The sequence below is a fragment of the Macrotis lagotis genome, chromosome 6, assembly GCF_037893015.1.
Source record: "Macrotis lagotis isolate mMagLag1 chromosome 6, bilby.v1.9.chrom.fasta, whole genome shotgun sequence".
NCBI classification, from domain to species: Eukaryota; Metazoa; Chordata; class Mammalia; order Peramelemorphia; family Peramelidae; genus Macrotis; species Macrotis lagotis.
The window spans coordinates 126172509-126199474 of NC_133663.1; the positions used below are offsets into that span (position 1 = coordinate 126172509).

Below are 26966 nucleotides of genomic sequence, written 5' to 3' on the forward strand. Positions count from 1 at the left end.
CAGAGGGAAGATAGCATGGAAGGCAATAAATAGTTAGTAATTATAACTTTGAATGTGAATGGGATGAACTGTCCTTTAAAATGTAAGCAAATAGTAGAATGGATTAAAAACTAGAATCTTACAATATATTGCTTACAAGAAACTCATTAGAAGCAACTAAATATGTATGTACCCAATGATATAGCATCCAAATTCTTAGAGGAGAAGTTGAAGGAGTTACAGGAAGACATAGGCTCCAAAACTCTACTAGTGGGAGACCTCAACCTCCTGCTCTCAGATTTAGAAAAACTTAACCATAAAATAAACAAGAAGGAAGTTAAGGAGGTAAATAGATTGTTAGAAAACCTAGACATGATAGACTTAAGGAGGAAATTGAATGGGGATAGAAAGTAATATACTTTTTTCTCTGCAGTACCTGACACAGAAAAATTGACTATGTACTGGTGCATAAAAACCTAATGATCTATTGTAGAAAAGCAGAAATAGTGAGTACATCCTTTTCAGATCATAATGCAATAAAAATCACATGCAACATTGGACCAGGGAATTATAGAACCAAAACTAATTGGAAACTAAATAACCTCATTTTAAAAAAATGAGTGGATCAAACAACAAATTATAGAAACAATTAATTATTTCATCCTAGATAATGACAATAATGAAACAACATACTGAAACCTATGGGATTCACTCAAGGTGACTGTCAGGGATATATTATATCTTTAAATGCTTATATGAATAAATTAGGGAAAGAGGCAATCAATGAACTAAATAAGCAACTAAAATAATTAGAGAAAGAACAAATTAAAACCCCCAATTTAATACCATATTAGAAATTCTAAAAATTAAAGGAGAAATTGATAAAATTGAAAACAAGAAAACTACTGAACTAATAAATAAAACCAAGAGTTGGTTTTATGAAAAAACCAATAAAATTGATAAACCACTACTCAATTTGATTAAAAAAAGAAGAAAACCAAATTGCTAGTATCATAAATGAAAAAGGTGAATTCACCATCAATGAGGAGGAAATTAAAGCAATAATTCAGAATTATTTTGCCCAACTCTATGCAAATAAATTTGATAATCTAAGTGAAATGGTTGAGTATTTACAAAAAATATAAGTTTCCCAGGTTAAATGAAGAGGAAATTAAATACCTAAATAACCTTATCTCAGAAAAAGAAATCCAACAATCCATTATTGAACACCCTAAGAAAAAATCCCCAGGGCCAGATGGATTCACAAGTAAATTCTATTAAACTTTTAAGGAACAATTGGTTACAACACTAAACTCTGAAAAATAGATGAAGACAGAACTCTGCCTAACTATTTCTATGACACCAATATGGTACTGATACCTAAACCAGAAAGAGCTACAACAGAGAAAAAATAATTATAGACCTATCTCTCTGATGAATACAGATGCAAAACCTTAAATAAAAGCTTAGCAAAATGCTTACAAGAAGTTATCACTAGGATAATACATTATGACCAAGTAGAATTTATCCTAGGAATGCAGGATTGGTTAAATATTAGGAAAACTATTAGTATAATTAATTATACCAATAACAAACTTATCAGAAATCATATGATTATATCAATAGATGCTGAAAAGTTTTTGACAAAATACAGCACCCATTCCTACTAAAACTACTGGAGAGTTTAGGAACAAATGATTTATTCCTTAGAATAATAAGTAATATCTATCTGAAACCATCAACAAGCATTATATGCAATGGGGAGAGGATAGAGGCATTCCCCATAAGATCAAGGGTGAAACAAGGACGTCCATTATCACCACTACTATTCAATATTGTATTAGATGAGCAACTAGGTGGTGCAGTGGATAGAGCACTGGCCCTGGAGTCAGGAGTACCTGAGTTCAAATCCAGCCTCAGATGCTTAATAATTACCTAGCTGTGTGGCCTTGGGCAAATCATTTAACCCCATTGCCTTGCAAAAAACCCCCTAAAAATATTGTATTAGAAATGTTAGCTTCAGCAATAAGAGAACAAATAGAAATTGAAAGAATTAAAATTGGGAAGGAAGAGACAAAACTCTCACTCTTTGCAGATGACATGATGGTATACCTAGAGAATCCCAAAAACTCATCTAAAAAACTACTAGAAATAATTAGCAACTTTAGCAAAGTCACAAGATATAAAATAAACCCTCATAAATCCTCAACAATTCTATACATAGGGGTGGCTATGTGGTGCAATGGATAAAGCACCAACCCTGGAGTCAGGAGTACTGGGTTCAAATCCAGTCTCAGACACTTAATAATCACCTAGCTGTGTGGCCTTGGGCAAACCACTTAACCCCATTTGCCTTGCAAAAACCTAAAAAAAAAAAACCCCAAAACAATTCTATATGACTAGTAAGATGCAACAGAAAGAGATAGAAAGAGAAATCCCATTCAAAGTTACTTCAGATAATATAAGGTACCTGGGAGTCTACTTGCCAAGGCAGACTCAGAAACTTTTTGAAAACAATTACAAAATACTTCTCACACAAATAAAATTTAAATAACTGGGAAAATATCAACTGCTCATGGATAGACTGAGCTAATATAAGAAAAATGACAATTTTACCAAAATTAAACTATTGGTTTGGTGCCATACCAATCAAAATTACAAAATTGTACCATAATGAATTCAAAAAAATTGCAAATAAATTCATATGGCAAAGTAAAAAGTTGAAAATTTCCAGGGATTTAATAAAAAAAAGTGTAAAAGAAGGTGGCTAAGCCCTACCAGATGTAAAATTATATTATAAAGCATCAGTCATCAAAACTGTCTGGTATTGGCTAAGGAACAGAGTCTTGGATCAGTGGAATAGACTAAGTGCAATAGCAAGAAATGATTATAATAATATGGTGTTTGATAAACCCAAAGAGTCCAACTATTGGGATAAAAACTCTCTCCGATAAAAACTGTTGTGAAAATTGGAAGTTAGTATGGCAAAAACTTGGATTAGATCAACACCTCACACCCTATATTAAGATAAGATCAAAAATAGATACAGAATTTAGACATAAAAAAATTATAAGCAAACTAGGAGAATAAGGAATTGTTTTCCTGTCAGATCTATGGAAAGGGAAGTTGTTTATGACCAAGAAAGAGATGGAGAACAACATTAAAAACAAACTAGACAATTTTGATTAAATTAAATTAAAAAGCTTTTGCACAGACAAAACCATTGTAACCAAGATCAAAAGAAATGTAGTAAATTGTGAAACAATTTTTACAACTAGTAATTCTGACAAAGGACTCATTGCTAAAGTATACAGAGAACTGAGTCAATTTTTTTAAAAAACAAGACCATTCCCCAATTGACAAATGGTCAAAGCATATGCAGAGGCAATTTACAGATGAGGAAATCAAAGCAATCCATAGTCATATGAAAAACTTCTCTAAACCACTACTTATTAGAGAAATGCAAATTAAAGCATCTCTGAGGTACCACCTCACACCTCTCTGACTAGTCAATATGACCAGAAAGGATAATGATCAATGTTGGAAGGGATGTGGGAAATCTGGGACACTAATACATTATTGGTGGAACTGTGAACTCATCTAATCTTTCTGGAGAACCATTTGGAATTACACCCAAAGGACAACAAAAATGTGTATACACTTTGATCCAGTAACACCACTACTGGGTCCATACCCTGAAGTGATTATGAAAAAGGGTAAAAACATCACTTGTACAAAAATATTCATAGCAGCCCTGTTTATGGTGGCAAAGAATTGGAAATTAAGTGAATGTCCTTCCATTGGGGAAATGGCTTAATAAACATATATGTGATATAACACAGTATTGGTAGGTACTTAATAAATATTTATGACTGAATGAATAAATATTAGATTTAATGAAAATCAGAGGGAGACCTAAGTAGATAGGTTTCTATTAAGGAACAAGAATTGATTCCTAAAAAACTCAACTAAAAAAAGAAATCAATATTCAACAAGAAAGACAGTGATTGGCTTATGAAAGTTACTCAGGGCAAGATTCTTCTTCACTTTATTCAATTTTCCTAATTTACAATTGCTTCTTCTATTCAATTTAAAAGACTGCTCCTTCATTTGTCAGTCTTTTGCAAAGACAGTCTACAAAGAAAAGGAATAGCAGCTAGTAATGATTTGGCATGAGACCAAAAATATGTTGAAATGCTGCCCAGAGGACTTTCATTGTGCATCTCTATCTATAACAGATTCATCTATCTTGTCTCCTTAGCAAGGAAGGTCCAGGAAAGCTGGGGACCACAGTTTTGCATTTGTTTAAAAAGATACCACCCACACAGTGAGGGCAAAAAGATGTTATTTGCCTCATGGACAAGAGCATGATTTTGAAAAAGATGATTTTGTTTAAAATGAAATTAGATTTCCCTGTTGGGTATTTTTATAGGAAGAACTGTTCCAGATTAGGACTACCAGAATCGAAGATGTTTAAACAAATATGTCAGCTTTGGCATGAGTTGAAATAAGCAGTAGAAATTACACAAAAATAAAAATCCCAAGCAGACCTCATTCAAAATATAGGGAAAGAATCAATTATTTTCAAGGAGAGCAAATATGAAGAAGAATTGGAAGACTACATTAGAAAACATAAAAGTTGGTATAATGTCTTGATCAGGAAGTACAGTTGAAAAGTTTTTAAAAATTTTTTATTTATTTAAAGCAATGGGATTAAGCCCAAGGTCACAGAGTCAAGCAATTATTAGTTGTCTTAGGCCAAATTTGAACTCAGGTCCTCCTGACTCCAGGGCCAGTACTCTATCCACTTTGACACCTAGCTGCCCCAGCTTTTTTTTTTTTAGGTTTTTTAAAATTTATTTTTATTAAAGATATTATTTGAGTTTTACATTTTCCCCCCAATCTTGCTTCCCTCCCCCCACCCCCCCACAGAAAGCACTCTGTCAGTCTTTACTTTGTTTCCATGTTGTACCTTGTTCCAAATTGGGTGTGATGAGAGAGAAATCATATCCTCAAAGAGAAGAGAAGTCTAAGAGGTAGCAAGATCAGACAATACCTTATCTGTTTTTTTTCTAAATTAAAGGGAATAGTCCTTGCACTTTGTTCAAACTCCACAGCTCCTTATCTGGATACAGATGGTACTCTCCTTTGCAGACAGCCTAAAATTGTTCCCGATTGTTGCACTGATGGAATGAGCAAGTCCTTCAAGGTGGATCATCACTCCCATGTTGCTGTTAAGGTGTACAGTGTTTTTCTGGTTCTGCTCATCTCACTCAGCATCAGTTCATGCAAATCCCTCCAGGTTTCCCATCCCTCCTGGTTTCTAATAGAACAATAGTGTTCTATGACATACATATACCACAGTTTGCTAAGCCATTCCCCAATTGAAGGACATTTACTGGATTTCCAATTCTTTGCCACCACAAACAGGGCTGCTATAAATATTTTTGTACAAGTAATGTTGTTACCCTATTTCCTCATCTCTTCAGGGTATAGACCCAATAGCAGTATTACTGGGTCAAAGGGCATGCACATTTTTGTTGCCCTTTGGGCATAGTTCCAAATAGCTCTTCAGAAGGGTTGGATGAGTTCACAGCTCCACCAACAGTGTAATAGTGTCCCAGATCTCCCACATCCCTTCCAACAATGATCATTATCCTTCCTGGTCATACTGGCCAATCTGAGAGGTGTGAGGTGGTACCTCAGAGAAACTTTAATTTGCATTTCTCTAATAATGATTTAGAGCATTTTTTCATAGGCTATGGATTACTTTGATCACCTCATCTGTAAATTGCCTTTGCATATCCTTTGACCATTTGTCAATTGGGGAATGGCTTTTTGTTTTAAAAATATGACTCAGTTCTCTGTATATTTTAGAAATGAGTCCTTTGTCAGAATCATTAGTTGTAAAGATTGTTTCCCAATTTTACTACATTTCTTTTGATCTTGGTTACATTGGTTTTATCTGTGCAAAAGCTTTTTAATATAATGTAATCGAAATCATCTAATTGGTTTTTGGTGATATTCTCCAACTCTTCCTTACTCATAAGCTGTTCCCCTTTCCATAGATCTGACAGATAGACTAGTCCTTGATCTTCTAATTTGCTTATAGTATTGTTTTTTATGTTTATGTCCTGTAACCATTTGGATCTTATCTTGGTAAAGGGTGTGAGGTGTTGGTCTAATCTAAGTTTCTTCCATACTAACGTCCAATTTTCCCAGCAATTTTTATCAAAGAGGGAGTTTTTATCCCAATGGCCAGACTCTTTGGGTTTATCAAACAGCAGATTATTATAATCATATCTTGCTTTTACACCTAGTCTATTCCACTGGTCCACCACTCTGTTTCTTAGCCAATACCAAACAGTTTTCATGACTGATGCTTTATAATATAATTTTAGATCGGGTAGTGCTAAGCCACCTTCTTTTGCAATTTTTTTCATTAAGCTCCTGGCAATTCTTGACTTTTTATTTCTCCATATGAATTTACTTACAATTTTTTCTAACTCATTAAAGTAATTTTTTGGAATTTTGATTGGTAGGGCACTAAACAGATAGTTTAGTTTTGGTAGAATTGTCATTTTTATTACATTAGCTCTACCCATCCATGAGCAGTTGATATTTGCCCAGTTATTTAAATCTAATTTAATTTGTTTGAGAAGTGTTTTATAATTGTTTTCATAAAGGTTCTGAGTCTGTCTTGGCAAATAGACTCCCAAATATTTTATATTGTCTGAGGTTACTTTGAATGGGATTTCTCTTTCTAGCTCTTCCTGCTGTTTCTTGCTAGACATATATAGAAAAGCTGAGGATTTATGAGGGTTTATTTTATAACCTGCAACTTTGTTAAAATTGCTAATTGTTTCCAGTAGCTTTTTAGATGATTTCTTGGGATTCTCTAGGTAGATCATCATGTCATCTGCAAAGAGTGAGAGTTTTGTCTCTTCCTTCCCAATTCTAATTCCTTTAATTTCCTTTTCTTCTCTAATTGCTGCTGCTAACATTTCTAATACAATATTGAATAGTAGTGGTGATAATGGGCACCCTTGTTTCACCCCTGATCTTATTGGGAATGCCTCTAGCCTCTCCCCATATAATGCTTGTTGATGGTTTCAGATAGATACTGCTAATTATTTCAAGGGACAGTCCATTTATTCCTACACTCTCTAGTGTTTTTAATAGGAATGGATGCTGTATTTTGTCAAAAGCTTTTTTAGCATCTATTGATATGATCATATGATTTCTGATAGGTTTGTTGTTGATATAATTAAGTATACTAACAGTTTTCCTAATATTGAACCAACCCTGCATTCCTGGAATAAATCCTACTTGATCATAATGTATTATTCTAGTGATGACTTGTTGTAATCATTTTGCTAAAATTTTATTTAGGATTTTTGCATCTATATTCATCAGGGAGATAGGTCTATAATTTTCTTTCTCTCTTTTAACTCTTCCTGGTTTAGGTAACAGTACCATATTGGTTTCATAGAAAGAGTTAGGTAGAGTTCCATCTTTCCCTATTTTTCCAAAGAATTTATATAGGATTGGAACCAATTATTCCTTAAATGTTTGGTAGAATTCACTTGTGAATCCATCAGGCCCTGGAGATCTTTTTTTAGGGAGTTCAGTAATGGCTTGTTGAATTTCTTTTTCTGAGATAGGGTTGTTTAGGTATTTAATCTCTTCTTCATTTAACATGGGCAACTTATATTTTTGTAAATATTCATCCATTTCACTTAGATTATCATGTTTATTGGCATAGAGTTGGGCAAAATAATTTTGAATTATTACTTTAATTTCCTCCTCATTGGTGGTGAGTTCACCTTTTTCATTTATGATACTAGCTATTTGGTTTTCTTCTTTCTTTTTTTTAATCAAATTGACCAGAGGTTTATCAATTTTATTGGTTTTTTCATAATACCAACTTTTGGTTTTATTTATTAATTCAATAGATTTTTTTGCTTTCAATTTTATTAATTTCTCCTTTAATTTTTAGAATTTCTAATTTGGTACTTAATTGGGGATTTTTGATTTTTTCTTTCTCTAATTTTTTTAGTTGCACTTTTAGTTCATTGATTTCCTCTTTCTCCAATTTATTCATATAAGCATTTAGAGCTATAATATATCCCCTGAGAGTTGCTTTGAATGAATCCCATAGGTTTTGGTATGTTGTTTAATTATTATCATTATCTATGATAAAACTCTTTCTATAATTTGTTTTTTGGTCCACTCATTTTTTAAAATGAGGTTATTCAGTTTCTAATTTGTTTTGGGTCTATATCTCCTTGGCCCAGTACTGCATATGACTTTTATTGCATTGTGATCTGAGAAAGATGTATTCATTATTTCTGCCTTTCTGCAGTTGATCATTAGGTTTTCATGTCCTAGTACATTGTCAATTTTTGTATAAGTTCCATGTACTGCAGAGAAAAAGGTGTATTCCTTCCTATCCCCATTCAGTTTCCTCCATAAATCTGCCATATCTAATTTTTCTAACAATCTATTTACCTCCCTAATTTCTTTCTTGTTTATTTTATGATTTGATTTATCTAGATCTGATAGTGGGAGGTTGAGGTCTCCCACTAGTAGAGTTTTGCTATCCATGTCTTCCTGTAATTCTTTCAGCTTCTCCTCTAAGAATTTGGATGCTGTCCCACTGGGTGCATATATATTCAATATTGAAATGACTTTATTGTCTATGTTACCTTTTAGAAGGATATAGTTTCCTTCCTTATCTCTTTTAACACTATCTATTTTTGCTGCTGCTTTGTCTGAGATAAGGATTGCTACCCCTGCTTTTTTTACTTCATCTGAAGCAAAATATATTTTGCTCCAACCTTTTACCTTTACTCTATATGTATCTCTCTGCTTCAAATGAGTTTCTAGTAAGCAATATAATGTAGGATTCTGGTTTTTAATTCCACTCTGCTATTTGCTTACATTTTAAGGGAGAGTTCATCCCATTCACATTTAAGGTTATGATTACTAATTCTTTATTGCCATCTATGCTATCTTCCCTCTGTTTGTATTTTTCCCCCTTTCCCCCCTTTTATCCATATTCCCCAGTTTTTTGTTTCTGAAAACCACCCCCTTCAGTATGTTTGCCCTCCTATATCACACCCTCCCCTTTCTTTCCCCTTTCCCTTTTTCCTTCCCTTCCTTTTATTATTTCTCCTTATTTCCCCCACTCCCCTTCCCTTTTTCCATCCCCCCTCCCCTTTTCCCCTTTTAACACTTGAAAGGTTAGATGTTTTATAAGTTAACTGAGTATGTGTAGGTTGACTTTAAGTCAAGTCTGATGAGAAGAAGATTCAGGTGTTTCTTCTCTGCTCCATTCTTTCCCACTATTACCATAGGTTTTTTTGTACCTCTTAGTGTAATGAGATTTACCCCATTCAATCCCCTCCCTCCTCCTGTCTCTTTCCTGTCCCCCTTTATAGGGCGGTAGTTTTTTTTAGATCATTCTATCTAAGTCATAGAAAATTCTGAGTGTCTGACCCTTTTAGTTCTGTATATTCTATAGAATAGAGTCAAAATTCCTGAGAGTTATTGGAGTCTTTCTCCCAAATGGGGTTAAAGCCCATTACATCCCATTAGATAATAGTTTCATGGATAGGTCATGAGTGTCCATCATTTCTGGCAACGTGTATTCTCTCTTTTAGAGTTACATTTCTCAAGGTTTATGAGAATCTTTTTTTTTTTACCCCCATGCTGGGATATAGCCAGTTTCAACTAATTTACTGGATTGCATTTTTTTCTTTTACCACCCCCCCCTTTTTTAACCTTTTCATGTGTCTCTTCAACCTCCTGTTTGATGTCCAAATTTTCTGTTTAGCTCTGGTCTTTTCATCAGAAATTTTTGGAATTCTTCCATTTCGTTAAATGTCCATCTTTTTTCCTGGAAGAGAAGGCTCAGCTTTGCAGGAAAGTAGATTCTTGGCTGCATTCCAAGCTCCTGTGCTCTTCAAAATATCTCGTTCCAGGCCCTTCGATCCCTTAATGTTGATGCAGCCAGGTCCTGCATGATCCTTACTGTGGCTCCTTGATATTTAAATTGTTTCTTTCTGGCTGCTTGCAGGATTTTCTCTTTTATCTGATAGTTCTGCAGTTTGGCCACAACATTCCTTGGTGTTTTCATTTTAGGATCTTTTTCTGGTGGGAATCGATGTACTCTTTCAGTAACTACTTTGCCCTCTGATTCCATGATATCAGGGCAGTTTTCCATCACCAGATCCTGTAATATGAAGTCCAGAGTTTTTTTTTCTCTTCAATGTTTTCAGGAAGTCCTATAATTTTCAGGTTGCCCCTCCTTGATCTATTCTCAAGGTCAGTGGTTTTGTTGATGAGGTATTTTACATTTGTTTCTATTTTTTCTATTTTTTGATTTTGTTTAACTGAGTCTTGCTGTCTCGTGGAGTCATTAGTTTCTCTAGACTCCATTCTTTTTTGGGGGGAGGAGTTTTCTTCATTAACCTTTTGCAACTCCTTTTCCAATTGGTCATTTCTACTTTTGAAAGAGCTTTCCATTTGACCAATTAAGGTTTTGAGAGAATTTCTTTTTGCATTTGCTCATTTGAGGATCTGAGAGAATTATTCTCATTTTGTAATTGTCCAATTGATGATCTGAGAGATTTATTCTCCTTTTGTGTTTGTCCAATTGTACTTTCTAAGGTTTTGTTTTCTTGTTGCAAGGTATTAATTGTCTCTCCCAAATTTTTAAGCTCCTTCCTTATTTCTTTGAGGAAGTCTTTCTGTGCTGGAGACCAGATTGTATTCTCCTCAGAGGTTCCAGGTCTCTCTGAGTTGGGGTCTTTCCCTTCCAGGAATTTTTCTATGGATCCACCTTTCCACTGCCCCTTCTTCATTATGCTAAGACCTTGAGTTGGGGAGGGGCTGGTTCACCTGGGCTTGGGATTGCTAAAGGCTTTACTGAGTGCAGTTTCTTTGGCTGACCAGTAGGAGGTGCTGGTTGCCCTCTCTGGAGTGTCTGTGACTTTGACTGAGGCCTTCTCCCTTTGCCCAAAGGGAGGAGTTGGAGCTATTGAATTCTTTTGCCTTCAATCAATGGTGGGCTTTACCCTGGCCTGAGGTTATTCCTCAGCTGCTGGTTCTTTGGCTCACCCACCTGGGCCTGAGGCAGAAGTAGTTTGCAATTGTTTATTTGAGAAGAGGCCTCAGCTGCAATGGAGGCGTGGACTCAGAGTTTCTCAGACCGGAGGAGCCCAGGGATGGTGTCCGTAGCTCTGCTGCACCAGAACTCTTTCCCCAGCCTTGTCCTTGAGCTCCAGGGGGACAGCACCAACACCAGCACCTCTGCTTCCCCAAGGACCCAAGCCCCTTTCATCCAGCTCCACCGCTGATCCAGCAGGTCCTGCTCTCTGGCCCTCAGACTCCCGGTTCCAATTCAGCTGTTAATCTGGCCGATCCAGGGCTGATTCTCCCTCTGAGCCCAGACTCACCCTCTGAAATTCTACCAAAGCTGCAGTGGGAGACAAATCCTGAGGTAGATGCTCTTTCTGGCTTTTCTCTCTGGGTTCTGTGAGTCAGACTTCCTCTAAGAGGTTTGTTTCATGTGATAGATGGGGAAGAGATCAGGAGACTTTAGAACTGTGCCTGTCTTCTCTCCACCATCTTGGCCCACTATCTAGGTTTTTTTTTTCAAGGCAAATGGGGTTAAGTGGCTTGCCCAAGGACACACAGCTAGGTAATTATTAAATGTCTGAGGCCGGATTTGAACTCAGGTACTCCTGACTCCAAGGCCAGTGCTCTATCCAGTGTGCCACCTAGTTGCCCCAAGCTGCCCCAGTTTTAAAAGCACATGGATTATATCAAACCATGGTGTCAAATTCAAATAGAAATGGAGCCACCAAAAGATACATGAAGATCCTGAAACCCATATATTGATTTAGTTTTAATATATATATATATATATATATATATATATATATATACATATATATGTATATATATGTATATTGCATTTTTATTTATTTTGTTAAAATCCTAATTACATTTAATCTGGTTTGGGCCATGCTTTGGAGGGTTACAGGTTGTGGGCTGCATATTTAGCACCCAAAAGAAATAATCCAAAATTCATTTATACTGTTAAATGCTTCCATCCTTATCTATGCATACTTTTAAGCTAAATTATGTCCCCAGTGTTACACTCACAGCTTATTCACTGAAGGTTCATGTCTTGAGTTATTCTTCCTCCCCTTTAAAGGAGAGTCATCAAGGTGGCTTTTTTTTTTTTTGCTTTTGTACCTAGAAATCATGTTCCTTAGACCAGTAATATTTATGGGAACAGAGGAGAACAAAACAATCAGCCTCATAACCCCTTTTCTTGCTCCCTTTATGGCAGGAATTATCATCTCCCTTAGAGAGAATAGGTTGATATGACAGAGATATCTAGCAAGGTTTTCCTTAGTCACCTCTTTACAATAATAACGTAACAATAATAATGAAAAATTCATGGAATCATAGCACCTTAGAGTTGAAAATCATCTCAGAGTTTATCTAGCTCAACATTATTCATTTAAAAAATATATATTTATTGAAATTTCATTATACAAGGCAACATGCTAGGTGCTGGGGTTAGGGTAAGGGATGGGGTAGTATAACCAAAAGTCATAGACTATACTCTCAAAGAATTTACTGTCAAATAGGGAAAATAAGTAAGATATGAACAACAATAAAATACTAATAGTATGTATTAGGAATGGTGGTATTAGAGGGTTGATACAATAGCTCATTTCTTTATCTGAGACATATTAGGAATCAAATGCATTGAGTTTTCAGGCCCTGGATGATTATGCAATATTTTTTAGCATTGTATAAAATGAATGATCAAAAAATGTTTGCTAAACTGAATAGGCATAGTCCTAGATTGTTCTTGGGAAAAGTGCAATCTAGAGAAAGAAGATAAAACAACTGGATAAACAGAAGAATGATGCCACATTACGGACATGTTAAAAAAAAGATTCAGTACTTTGATTAAGGCACTCAAAGACAGTCCACTTGCAAAATACGTCAAGAAATTTCACCAGCTTGTCTTGGAAAAAAACCACTATTTGAAAAACTGTAACTTTGGTATTGCATCAAAAGTAGCTATGAACATGAAGAAAGTAGGAAATGAGAATTTTTAAAAACATCTAGTCACTGTGCTAAGTACTTTTCAAACTTCATCTCATTTGATTCTCCCAAGAATTTTGGGAAGTAGATGCTATTATTATGCCCGTTTTTATAGTTGAGGAAATTCTGTCAAATAGATCAAGTGATTTGCCCAGGATCAAGGGGTATTAAGTGTCTGACACTGAATTTAAATTCATTTTTCCTGATTCCAGTCCCAGACTTCCATTCACTTAAACCTCTATAGGAATGTGAAAAAACTGAAGATTTGTATGAACTGATGCCAAGCAAAGTAAGCAACATGAAGAGAAAAAACTTGCACAATGACAATAAAATGTAATAAAACTGAGATCAAGGTATTGCATGATATTGACTCCAAGAGATCAGAAGATTAGTAGAGAGATGGAAAACTACAAGTATTGTTTAGGGCATATAGTTCCCTTCCCCACACAATTACTTTGAATTTTTTTTTAAATAACAAGATTTATTTTCCTTTCTCTCTTACCTTCATTGAGATACATGCTTTTGACAAGATCAGTATGTCAGTTTGTTTTGCTTAACTATACTTTGTTATAGGGAGTGACTGGAAGACACAGAGGATAGAGAGACTGGAGTCAAGAAGACACACTTTGGGAGATCAAATATGGCCTTAGACACTTTCTAGCTGTGTGACCCTAGGTGAGTCACTTAACCCTGTTTGCCTCAGTTTCTCTTCTGAAAAATGAGCTGAAGAAGGAAATGGCAAACTACTGCAGTATCTTTGTCAAGAAAACCTTAAATGGGATCATAAAGGATTAGAAATCACTTAATAGTAACAACTTTGTCATAGGAATGATATTTAATTGTAAGCTTTGTGGTGAGTGGGTATCTTATTGGGAAATAAGAGTGACAGTTTAAAAGGCCATCATTAAATCAGAAATATTTTTGTTCTTTGACAAGGGAACAGTACCTATAGAGTGGAATACCTTATATCATGTTTTTAGTAGCCAAAGCTAATCTTATGTTTCTTTGACTAACTATGGAATTAGTTTGAATTTCCTGTTTTTACAAAATTGTCTGGAGAGGAATATGTTTGAGAACCATATTGGATTGTAAAAGTGGTCACTTTTCTAAGACTGAAATTGGAAATTGGCTAAGGAGACACCACAAAATAAGTAATGTCTGTAAGATACTTAAAGAGTTAACTGTACTGATTATTTTATCCCTTTGAAGACCCATTCAAGTGTTCAATAAAAAAAGATTCTCATTCATAATGATGCTTAAATAGATTCTCACAAAACCCACTTTAGATAATATCAACATTTTACAAGCCACAGTGGACCAACCACAAGGTGAATATGAGTCAGCCAAAAAGTGCTTGTAACTAAGAATGTAAATAAGACTGTGGGATATAGAAATAAGTGGACAACATGTCAGAACTGTGAAGTAATCTATCCAAAACATAGGTTTGTGTGGTTTCCTAGAGTTGGCATATTAAAGCTCATGAAAGTCATTGTTAAATGTTCATTGTGAGCATTAGGAATGAGCAAATGTTAAAAATTAGACCTGTATTCATTATTTTGTTGATTTCTAGATTTAAGAAAGTGGAGAAAATATTAATAATGCAGCTTAAACTTAAAAGTGTATTATGGATACATTTTATTTTCCTGGTTAAATACATATATACCAATACATCTCTGAATAGGAAGTTCTGATATGGTAATCAGTAGACATCTTCTTACTTCCTAGATCTTTGAAGAGAAGTGTTGGCATGATACCTTACCTTCCTCTTTTCTGATAACAGTCAAAATTAAAAGTCTTTGAAAGAAATTTAGCAATAAGCTGTGGAACTAGGTTGAAGATCAAGCTTATAGTACTGTTTTAATAAATGCTTGCTAATTAATCATATGGATGAAGAGGAGGCAGATTTCTACTGTTTACAAGTAGGGATTATTCTGAATCCTTTAAAATTGGGCAGGGTTGGGGTGGCTAGGTGGAGCAGTGGATAGAGCACTGACCCTGGAGTCAGGAGTACCTGAGTTCAAATCCAGCCTCAGACACTTAATAATGACCTAGCTGTGTGGCCTTGGGCAAGCCACTTAACCCCATTTGCCTTGCAAAAACCTTAAAATAAAATAAAACAAAACAAAACAAAACAAAATAAAATAAAATAAAATAAAATAGGGCAGGGTTCTCAGAAATGAAATCTTTGGGTTATCAGGTATGGCATGGAGCATGAAAAGCAGAAAATGTGGTTTTTGTCCTCAGCTTACAGGGAAAACTACAGAAAAAGCCTGGTAGGATTTGAAGAATATAGGGAAGGCACATAGAGGATCTCAATCTGTCACTCTTATCTGTCTCTGACCAGAATAATTGTCTCTATTTGGGTCTGTGGGATCTTGTCTACAGATTTCTCTGGTTTGATTCCTTGCCAAGACTACTGCAGCACCTATCTTTTGAGATAGCTCTTTAACTCTCTGGGTCTGACTCAGTCCAAGCCAAAGACTTCATGTCAATCCCATTTGGGAACTTCTCTCTCTTTGCCAGACTAATGGCACGGCCATTCTTGATCTCTCTTTTTTCTCTTTCCTCCACCTACTTCTCATCTTCTTTGTGTTCACAGGACAGTAACATCAACCTATATTTTCTTTCTGTCAGCAAATCTAATGAATCTAGGTAAAACTAAGTAATACCAAATACAATAGTTAGTAAAGGTGACTTGATTTAGTGAATAGAGGACTGGACTTGGGAAGGAGATACTGGGTTGAATCTCACCTCAGATATTTATTAGTCATTTGACAAAGAGTAAGTCACTTAAGTTCTCAGTGACCCAATTTATTCATCTGGAAAATGAGGAGTAAGGAATTTCCTTACAGGTATGAAGTAATATATATATATATAAAATGTCTTTTTAAAACCTTAAAGCACTATATAAATAATAGATATTGTTGCTATCCAAGGACTACTTATTTTATAGAAATCAGGAATGTGATATGTTGTTGCTCAGGCATTTGGTTATGTCCAATTCTTTGTAGTCACCATGCTGTCAGTGTTTTTTCTGGCAAAGGGAGTGGTTTGCCATTTCCTTCTCCAGTAAATTAAATCAAAGAAAGGTGAATTGACTTGCCCAAAGTCATACAACTAATAAGTGGTCTGAAGCCAGATTTGAATTCAGAGCTTCCTAAACTCTAGGACCAATGCTCTATCTCTTGAGTCACCTAGTTGCCTCTTAGACCACATTAATACAAGTTTATTTTCTGGAGAATTTTAAAATTGATGATAGTTTCTCCACCACAAGAGTAATTAATATTTCTGTGGTCATGGTCCCCTTTGGCACCTGGTGAAGTTTAAGAAAACTTTGCTCAGATTAATGTTTTTAAATGTATACAACAAAATACATAGGGTTGTAAAGGAAACCAATTATATTGAGATCTATTCATCCATTTATCCATCTATCTATCACTCTAACCAGATTGATCAGAGGCCCCTAGGTCTCTGTCCTAGTAGTATGTATAATTATTGATCACTCAATAAGTTTCCCATATGTAGAATATAAATCAACAGCCAAGTTAGTGCTTATAGAGATCTAAAAAGCTATGATTCTTTTTTTTGGGGGGGGGGCAGAAACAAAGCATTCAGGGTTAAGTGATTTGCTCAGTGTCAAACAACTAGTAAGAGTCTGAGATCACATTTGAACTCAGGTCCCCCTGACTGCAAGGCTGCTACTTTATCCACTACACCACCAGTTGACTTCCCCAGAGTTATGATTCTTATAACTCCATTGATCATCAACATTCAAGTCAATTCATTAAGGATGCGAGACATAAATCAAGGAGATATAATGATTGTCAAAGGTTTTTGTTCCTGTCATGAAATACCATCCAAGAGTCCAAATGGAAGAGATAAAGTTCCTCCAGATGCTTTTGTTTGTATAAGGCATTACTTTGATTGCTTTAGTCCTAGAATACTGAAGGGCCTCCTCAAAGGCAGACATAATCATTCAAAAGAGTTTGACTTACCCATTCAAGCAAAAAAAATCAGTTGGATGACTAATAGCTGCAATTCATCTCATGTTATTCAAAATGGACGAGCAATATATATACAGATATCTTAGAGTGACATCATAAATCTACAAGCAGCTGGTCCTAGAATTGAAAAGAGGGAGGAAAGTGTGTTCAGTTGATTTAAAGAAATTGCCCTGAAACTGCAGGTCATCTTTTTAGCACTGATACCATGTAATTGCAAATCATGGATACCTACAATCTAAAGAGAAAAGTTGGAAGATACCTCAAAGAGGAGCAGAAAAGTGGTGGGAATGAACAATATAAATTTTGAACAAGCAATGTCATTGGGGGAATAAATGTGGGATCAGAAAAAGAACTGTTTGAGTAATGAGTGACAGAGAGAGCCAACAGGAAAACTTAATATTCTGTTGATAGCTGTACAATATTAAGAGAACTAGAAAATAGCCCTAATTCCAATGTGATAGGAAAACCTCTAGACTAGATTTAATTTAAGAACAAGGACAAAAGACTTAAATATAAGAAGGTATACAGCAAATCCATTGGAATTAGATACTATGACCTTATAAGACTGGAGTATCCAGAATGAAGGAGATATGAGTGCAGTTATAAGTCAGAGTATAAAAACCTTGAGTAATTTCTAAGCCTTTGGCCATATGAATTGGGAATAAAAATCAGTAACAAAGCAGAGGGAAAGTAAAAAACATATACAAATGTCCACATAGATTTGGTTATATATGTGTATTATTAACTCCATGATGAAATGATGTCTTAAGGATGCTGATTTCTTTTAAAAAGGATCAATAATGGAAGATGAACACCTATAGCAGAGCTCATAATATCCAAATTTGAATATAGCCTTTAATATATAGTTGATGGTAATTTCAACTGGTAATTTTCAACTGATTTAGTGTGAATTATCCTATCCTGCAAATAAATCTGCAAATGAATAATAGAGATCAAGAGAATTTTCTGAAGGGATAAGTGGATGATAGTAGGGATTGTTTCAGTCACAAAGAGTGAAAGATAGTAAGTTGTCTGTCTTGACTCCTTTTTCTTCTGAAGATTTCTAAACTCAGAAGAATCATATAATTAAATTCTAGGGGAAGAAATTCCACACTCTTGAGAAGAGGGAAGAATTAATTGCATCTTAATTTCAGCCTGTTGGTCCATTCTGTTTGAGGAAGTAAAAAAAAAAGAGATGGGACATAACATCCATGGGTCCCTCAAATACTACTAAAAATGAGGGAGATGGGGTGGCTAGGTGGCTCAGTGAATAAAGCACTGGCCCTGGAGTCAGGAGTACCTGGGTTCAAATCCGCTCTCAGACACTTAATAATTACCTAGCTGTGTGGCCTTGGGCAAGCCACTTAACCCTACTTGCCTTACAAAAACCAAAAAAAAAAAAATGAGGGAGAAATATGGCTAGAAAACATTTCTGTTGAAAAAGATCAGAAAACTTTAATGGTTTGGAAACTCCAAGATAAATAAGATAAACAGTGAAATATGGCAGCAGGAAGAAGGAAGGAGATTTATTTATTTTTTTAATTTAATTTTAGGAAGGTTTTATTTATTTTCAGTTTTATAATTTTTGCCCCAATCTTGTTTCCCTCTACCCACCCCCCACAGAAGGCAGTTTGTTAGTCTTTATGTAATTCCCATAGTATGCATTGATCTAAGGTGAATGTGATGAGAGAGAGATCATATCCTTAAGGAAGAAACATATAGTATGAGATATAGCAGAAGTACATAATAAGACAATTTTTAAAAAATTAAATTATATTAAAGCTACATAGAAAGTCTTTGGACTTTGTTCAAACTCCACAATTCTTTCTCAGGATACAGATGGCATTCTCTATCGAAGATACCCCAAAATTGTGCCTGATTGTTGCCCTGCTGGTTTAAGCAAGTCCATTAAGGTTGATCATCATTCCCATGTTGCTTTTAGGGTGTACAATGTTCCTCTGGTTCTGCTCATCTCATTCAGCATCAGTTCATGCAAATCCTTCCAGGCTTCCCTGAATTCCCATCCCTCCTGGTCTCTAATAGAACAATAGTGTTCCATCACAAACATATACCACAGTTTGTTAAGCCATTCCCCAATTGATGGGCATTCCCTCAGTGTCCATTACTTTGAAACCACAAAGAGAGATGCTATGAACATTTTTGTACAAATGATGTTTTTAGCCTTGTTCATGATTTCTTCAGGGTATAGACCCAGTAGTGGTATTGCTGGATCAAAGGGTATGCTCATTTTTGTTGCCTTTTGGGCATAATTTCAAACTGTTCTCCAGAAAGGTTGGATGAGTTCATAGCTCCACTAACAATGTATTTAGTATCCCAGATTTCCCACATCCCTTCCAACATTGATCATTGTACTTTCTGGTCATATTGGCCAATCTGAGAGGTGTGAGGTGGTACCTCAGAGATGTTTTAATTTACATTTCTCTAATAATTAGTGATTTAGAGTAACTTTTCATATGACTATGGATTGCTTTGATTTCCTTATCTGTAAATTTCCTTTGCATATCCTTTGACCATTTGTCAACTGGGGAATTGCTGGTCTTTTTTTTTTTTAATTGGCTCAGTTCTCTATATTTTAGAGATGAGTCCTTTGTCAGAAACACTAGTCATGAAAATTGTTTCCCAATTTACTAAATTTCTTTTGATCTTGGTTACAATGGTTTTATCTATGCAAAAGCTTTTTAATTTAACGTAATAAAAATTATCTAGTTTGTTTTTAATGATGTTCTCCATCTCTTCCTTGGTCATAAATTACTTCCCTTTCCATGGATCTGACAGGTAAACTATTCCTTCTAGTTTGCTTATTATATTGTTTTTCATGTCTAGATCCTGTATTCATTTTGATCTTGTCTTGGTATAGGGTGTGAGGTGTTGGTCTAATCTAAGTTTCTGCCATACTAGCTTCCAATTTTCCCAGCAGTTTTTATCGAAGAAAGAGTTTTTATCCCAATAACTGGACTCTTTGGGTTTTATGAAATAGCACATTACTATAATAATTTCCTGCTATTGCACCTATTCTACTCCGCTGATCCATGACTCTATTTTTTAGCCAATACCAGACAGTTTTGATGTTGGTGTTTTATAATATAATTTTAGATCTGGTAGGGCTAAGCCACCTTCTTTTGCACTTTTTTTCATCAAATCTCTGGAAATTCCCAACTTTTTATTTCTCCATATAAATTTACTTACAAGTTTTTCTAACTCATTAATTTTTTTTTTTTGGAATTTTGATTGGTAGGGCACTAAACAAATAGTTTAATTTTGGTAGTAATGACAACATTTTAATTATATTAGCTTAGCCTATTCATGAGCAGTTGATATTTGCCCAGTTATTTAAGTCTGATTTTATTTGTGTGAGAAGTGTTTTATAATTGTTTTCAAAAAGTGTCTGAGTCTTCCTTGACAGGTAGACTCCTAGGTATTTTATATTGTCTGAAGTTAATTTGAATGGGATTTCTCTTTCTAGCTCTTTCTGCTGCATCTTGCTAGTCATATATAGAAATTTATGAGAGTTTATTTTGGATCCTGTGACTTCGTTAAAGTTGCTAATTATTTCTAGTCATTTTTTAGATGATTTTTTTGGTATTCTCTAGGTATACCATCATGTCATCTGCAAAGAGTGAGAGTTTTGTCTCTTCCCTATTCTAATTCCTTCGATTTCTTTTTCTTCTCTTATTGCTGAAGCTAACATTTCTAATACGATATTGAATAGTAGTGGTGATAGCGGGCATCCTTGTTTCTCCCCTGATCTTATTGGGAACGCCTCTAATCTATCCTCATTGCATATAATGCTTGTTGATGTTTTCAGATAGATATTACTTATTATTTTAAGGAACGATTGTTTCTACATTTATTCCTACACTCTCTAGTGTTTTTAGTAGGAATGGGTACTGTATTTTGTCAAAAGCTTTTTCAGCATCTATTGATATAATCATATGATTTCTGATAGGTTTGCTATTGATATAATTAATTATACTGACAGTTTTCCTAATATTGTATCGACCCTGCATTCCTGGGTTAAATCCTACTTGTTCATAATGTATTATCCTAGTGATAATTTGTTGTAATCATTTTGCTAAGATGGAAGGAGACTTATTGATGGAAGGAGAGAAGGAAGACAAAGGAGAAAAGAAGGAAAATAAAAGGAAGTGAAGGAGGAAGAAAAGGAAAAAGGAAATTAGGAAAAGGTAAAAGAATGAGGGGGAAAAGAAAAGGAGGGAGGAAAGATGGAAAGAAGAGAGGGAGAGGAAAAGAGAAGGAAGGAGAGAAAGGGAAGGGAGAAGAGAGGAAAGGAAGGAGAGAGGAAAGAATAAAAGGAGGGAGGGAAGGAAAGAGAAGGAAAGAAGGAGGGGAGGCAAAAGGAAGAAGAAAAGAAGGAAGGAAAGAAGGGAGAAAGGAAGTGAAAAAGTGAAGGAGGAAAAGAAAAACTAATGATATTCTAGGTTGCATTAGAGAATTAAAATATTGTAGAGAGTACAGCACACTATTGCATAGTTGGATAGCATCCAGAGCACTGTTTTTTGTTTTGTGTGATGCTTTTAATGTAAGACTCAGCAATTTGTAGCAAATGGTAAGAAGATGGTAAACATATATAAAATTTAGTCAACACATGTTATCTGCTGTCTTGAATTGTTTGAAAGTCCATTCTGTGGAAAAAGGATTTCATTTGTTCTGTTTGGACCCAAAGATCAGAATTTAAAGCAATGGATATAAGTTGCATGGAGGAGTAACTCAAAGAAAAATTTCCTAACACTTATCATGCAAAAGTAGTCTCTGCTACCTCAGACTAGTGGTGAGTTACTGGCATTGGAAAGCTTCAGGCAGTCTAGCTTTTTCTGGGGCAGCCTTATGGTACAATACTTGGCTATGTTAGAAAGATCCATTTAAAAGTCATTTCTCACCCTTAGAAACATTGTGACTGTGACCAAGTCACTTAATCTCTAGGTTTCAATTTTCTCACATTAAATCAATTGAATTAGACTTGTTGAAATTACTATGGACTGCATATTAAAAGCTGCATTCAGATGAAGACATTATAAGCTCTTAGAATCATTTATCTTGCTTTCTTGATTCTATTAAAAGACATCAGCATCATGAAGCCATCATTTCACCACAGAGTTAATAATAAACACATTCATATATCTAGGACCACCTGTAAAAGGAAGATTAAAAAATGGCCACAGAATTATTATGAAAATCAAATGGAATTATATTTGTAAAGAACTTTGTAAACATTAAAGCACTTTTAAAACGTCAACTGTTTTAATTACTTTATTGAATAATTTCTTGCTCAAGTATACATTGGGCTAGATCCCCTTTGAGATAAGTTCCAGCTTTTAAATTCTTTATTAAATTCTGTGATTTCAGTATGTTTTACTTATATTCATGGATGAAAGCTCAGTTATTAAGTCTTTGTTAGCATCTAGACAGTGAAAATAATATGCACGTGAAGCCGGAAGAAATAGTGGGATGAAATTAAGAGAATGAAAATTTAGCTTCTTGACAGCAAAGCCTATTTCAGCTAAGAAGGAGTATGTCCCAGAGGAAACCATGAAAGTTGCTCTTGGGACATTAACTACAGAAGTTTCTGGCATATTCCTAATACAGGATGTGAGAAGGGAATGTATGGGGGCTGACTTATTCTTCATATCCAAAATTTAATACCAACACAAGTTTTTCATTATTCTGTTTAAATTCAATCAGATAAATTACAATATGAAAATGTATCCTATTAACAAGGAAAGAGCTCCTTCTAACTGAAGTGTTATTTGAAGACAATGTGTACACAATAGTTTTTCTTTTAATTCAGTTTTGTAAAAAGTTGAATTCAGAAAATCATTTTATCTTTTGAATATGTGTATGTGATAGTGGTACTGTGGGAGAAATGGGCCAAGTAAAACTTTTTGATTGAAACTTTTAAATTTCATCTGCAAAAATCAGAGAATTTTAGAATTGAAAGGTGTTTGAAGGGTCAACCTTATCTGTATCACAGATCCTACTTATAATCTCCCTGACAAGTGGTCATCTGGGTGAAGACTTCTGGAAGCAGGAAATTACCCATTCCCTGAGGCAGGTTCAGGTTCCAGTATTAGACAACTCTAATTGCTCCAGGTTGTCCCAGGCAACTGTGGCAGCTGGAACTGGACATAGGAATCTATGTGTAGCCTAAATAGGGGTCAAAGGCTATAATTTCCTTTGTTCTGGACACTATAATACAGTCCAAGAATATATTAGCTCTATCACATCAGTGATTCATCCATTTTTGGGCCCTCTAGGGCTATGAAGTATTTTTTTCATATAATTTATTCATGCTAAACATATTTCTACTATCTTATAATTCTGCAGTTGATTTTTTAAAAATCCAAGTAAAAGTTATTATGTTTATTATTATAAAATATAAATATATTATCATCATCCTCATTGCTCCTTTTGTAAGATCCTCTTTTCAATCCTCATTGTGACATCCAGTCTATTAGCTATCCTATTTAATTTTTATCATACAGAAGTTTGATTAGTGTTCCATCTATGTCAATTATGCCTCTAGGACATTGATAAAAAAATGTTAAATAGAATAGACATAAGGGCAGAAACAGTTTATTTTTGCCATATCAGAGGAAATTTAAAATCCTTCATTTTATCTTTCTTGTCTTTCATCAACTACTGCCTATTTACATACATGTGCACACACAATATTAATAGAACATACAATATAGAATATGTGATGAATCCTAATGACGGTTAAGGGCTCTTTCATGGTATTCTGGGAATAGAATATTGTATATACAGATCCTGCTTAGTTTCACTGACTCAATAAAAACATGAGAAGTCACAGAGTATGCCAAAAGAGGGAGATGAGAAGAATATGTATTTTGTTTGGAATGAGAGAATAAGCTTTTGATCAGTCAAGCTGTGATTTTTTTCTTTAGGACCATGCAAAGATGGAATATGCCAGATAAACTGCTGACATCTGTGGGGACATTGAATACAAGACCAGTATTCCAATACTCAAGGAGTGGGTGGGGAAGGAAGAAATAAAAAGCAAGAAGGACTGAAGCAAACTTGACCATGTGGGCAAGCCCCTCTCTCCATGTGTGGTTTTTAGGCCTTTTTCCCAGGAAAACACACAATATGTTTGAAAGAAATGAAGTGTAAAGATAAAATGGGATGGTGTTGTACAGGCTAACCCAGTTATAGCTTATTCAGATGACATAATGGGCAATAACAGAAGAAAGGGCATGAATGTTTAAAATACATAAGGAGTTTGCCAGAGAACCCAGAGAAAGAGTCAACAAAAGAAAGCCATCAAAAACAGAACAGGAAAGGAAATATGATAAAATTGTATTTGGGGAACAGGCCAGGGATGATTCTTGAGTACATTTTGGAGGAAAAAAATGAAGAAAGGAAGAGAAAAGAAGGCGAAAACAAGCTTAGGGAATTTAACAGTAGATGGAGTCAGTGGTCTGGAAGACCAGAGTTCAAATTTGACCTCAGACACTTACTAGCTGTGTGACCCTGGGCAAATCACTTAATCCTGTTTGTCTCAGTTTCCTTATCTATAAAACAAGCTCAAGAAGGAAATAGCAAACCATTCAGTATCTTTGGCAAGAAAACCCCAATGGAGTCACAAAGAATTAGAGAGGACTGAAAATGGCTAAACAACAAAACTAATTATATACCTTACAGCTCCAGCTTTGTGATAAAGCAGTAGTTACATCAGTCTCCCACCAATGTAATGTCTACAGCTGCTGATGAGAACCTATTCTATTGTTCCTCAGTATTTAATATTTTGTATTAAAATCAGGAATTTGGAATAATGCAAATAAAGTGATAAAGTGACCCAAATATTCTATTGCTAGTCCTTTATTCCAAAGAAGTCAATAAAGGATTATCCAATTAATTACTGGGGTTCAGCCAAAATAGTCACCATAACCAGTGTCATAATTATCAGGGGCAAATTCCTCGAAAGAGAAGTTTTCCTTTCAGGTGCGTGGGCACTGTTACTGCTTCATACTGATGTATCACTACTAAGAAGTTTTTACTTTGCTTATCTGAGTTTGGTCCTTTTAACTAGGAAAGTGTAATTTCCTCAAGGGTAAGAACTACTTCATTTTTGTCTTTTATATTTTCAACGCCTACTAGACTGTGTTGTACCAGAAGGTAATGCTTAAATTAAGTTATTGATTTTATTTCTTATTTTTTTCTTTTTTTTAGGTTTTTTTTTTTTCTGCAAGGTAATGGGGTTAAGTGGTTTGCCCAAGGCCATACAGCTAGGTAATTATTAAGTGTCTGAGAGCAGATTTGAACCCAGGTACTCCTGACTCCAGGACTGGTACTCTATCTACCATACCACCTAGCCGCCACATTTCTTATTTTTCTAACAGTCATATTTAAAGACACCAAGCAAAAGATACATTTTACCAAAAATAATTGCCATAGAACTTCCAAACTTTAGAATTTTCCTTAGGGTTATTCTACCTTATTTTGGTTCACCAGCAGGAATGGGAAAGAATTGTCTGTGTGATAAATTAAACCCAGTTATCCTGAATAGATTTATTTTAATAAAAGAATAAATGTCTGAAATGAATTGCCTTATGAAATAATTTTCTCAATTTAAGAAGTAAAATGATACCCTATTGTTATAGTGCAAATAAATGACTTACTTCTTATTTGTGATTCAAGTGTAAGAGTTTCAGAATCTTCATTTGGGACAAGAAAGATAACTGAATAAAACCGGTGTCTAATTGGAGGTTTCCTATGCAAATCTATTTTTAAAAAATCTTTGTTTTAGTTATATTTATTAATATAATAATTGCATTGATATTAATTGGTTTTAGTTATATTGTTTTAGTTATGTTTATTACTATAATAATTGCATTGGTATTAATTAATGAAGAATTGATTAACTGCTAACTTATTTATTTATCATTAAATTCTTTTTTTTTTAAGTTTTTGCAAGGCAATGGAGTTAAGTGGCTTGCCCAAGGCCACACAGCTAGGTAATTATTAAGTGTGTCTGAGGTCATATTTGAACTCACGTTCTCCTGACTCCAGGGCTGTTGCTCTATCCACTGTGCTACTTAGCCACCCCTATCACTAACAAATTGTTTAAAATAATTATTTGTTCATTTAATTTTAATTACATTAATTTATATTTATTAATTTGTAATATCTCAGATTTGAAGCTGGAAGGAGTTTTCAACCCTCTCATTTACAAATAAGGCCTGGAAAAGTTACTGGGCCAGTATCACACATTAGTAATTAATAGAGGGTGGATGTGAACTACTTTCCTACAACTCCAAGTCTAGTACTCTCCACTGCACATTTATTAAGTCTTTATTATACAAAAAGGACTGTGTTATTTGCTTTTGAGACAAGCACAAAAGGAATACAATTTCAGCCTTCAAGAAGCTTTCATTCTTTTTTTTTAGTTTTGCTTTTTTTTTTTTTTGCAAGGCAAATGGGATTGAGTGGCTTGCCCAAGGCCACACAGGTAATTATTAAGTATCTGAGGTTGGATTTGAATTTAGGTACTCCTGACTCCAGGGCCTGTGCCACCTAGCTGGCCCAAGAAGCTTTCATTCTAAAAGAGTTTGGGGAACAATTTGTACAGGACATAAAAATGAAGCAACTGGGGAGACTGATAGGCTTAATGTGATGATAGCCCTTGAAGGAAACTAGGGACATTGCTTTCATATATCATCAATTGAATTTTTTTGTTTGACTGATAGAACTCCTTTTTATGGATTTATTGCCATAATTAAAAATTATGGAAAGCCCTAAGAGAAAATGTGGCTACTCTATTGCAGGAAATAGAGACTCAGAAATAGACTT

The 26966-nt window shown here is 34.8% G+C and overlaps 1 protein-coding gene and 1 long non-coding RNA gene across 2 annotated transcripts in view; one reads left to right on the top strand and one right to left on the bottom strand.

Moving 5' to 3' along the window:
- KLF12 (KLF transcription factor 12) overlaps window positions 1-26966 on the bottom strand; it is a 687410-nt gene that overhangs the window by 132824 nt on the left and 527620 nt on the right. The gene's annotated exons all lie outside the window — the stretch shown is intronic.
- LOC141491819 (uncharacterized) overlaps window positions 1-26966 on the top strand; it is a 37628-nt gene that overhangs the window by 10047 nt on the left and 615 nt on the right. The window contains exon 2 of the long non-coding RNA XR_012469778.1: window positions 13687-13788. This is a non-coding gene — a long non-coding RNA (uncharacterized LOC141491819). The remainder of the gene's footprint in view (window positions 1-13686; window positions 13789-26966) is intronic.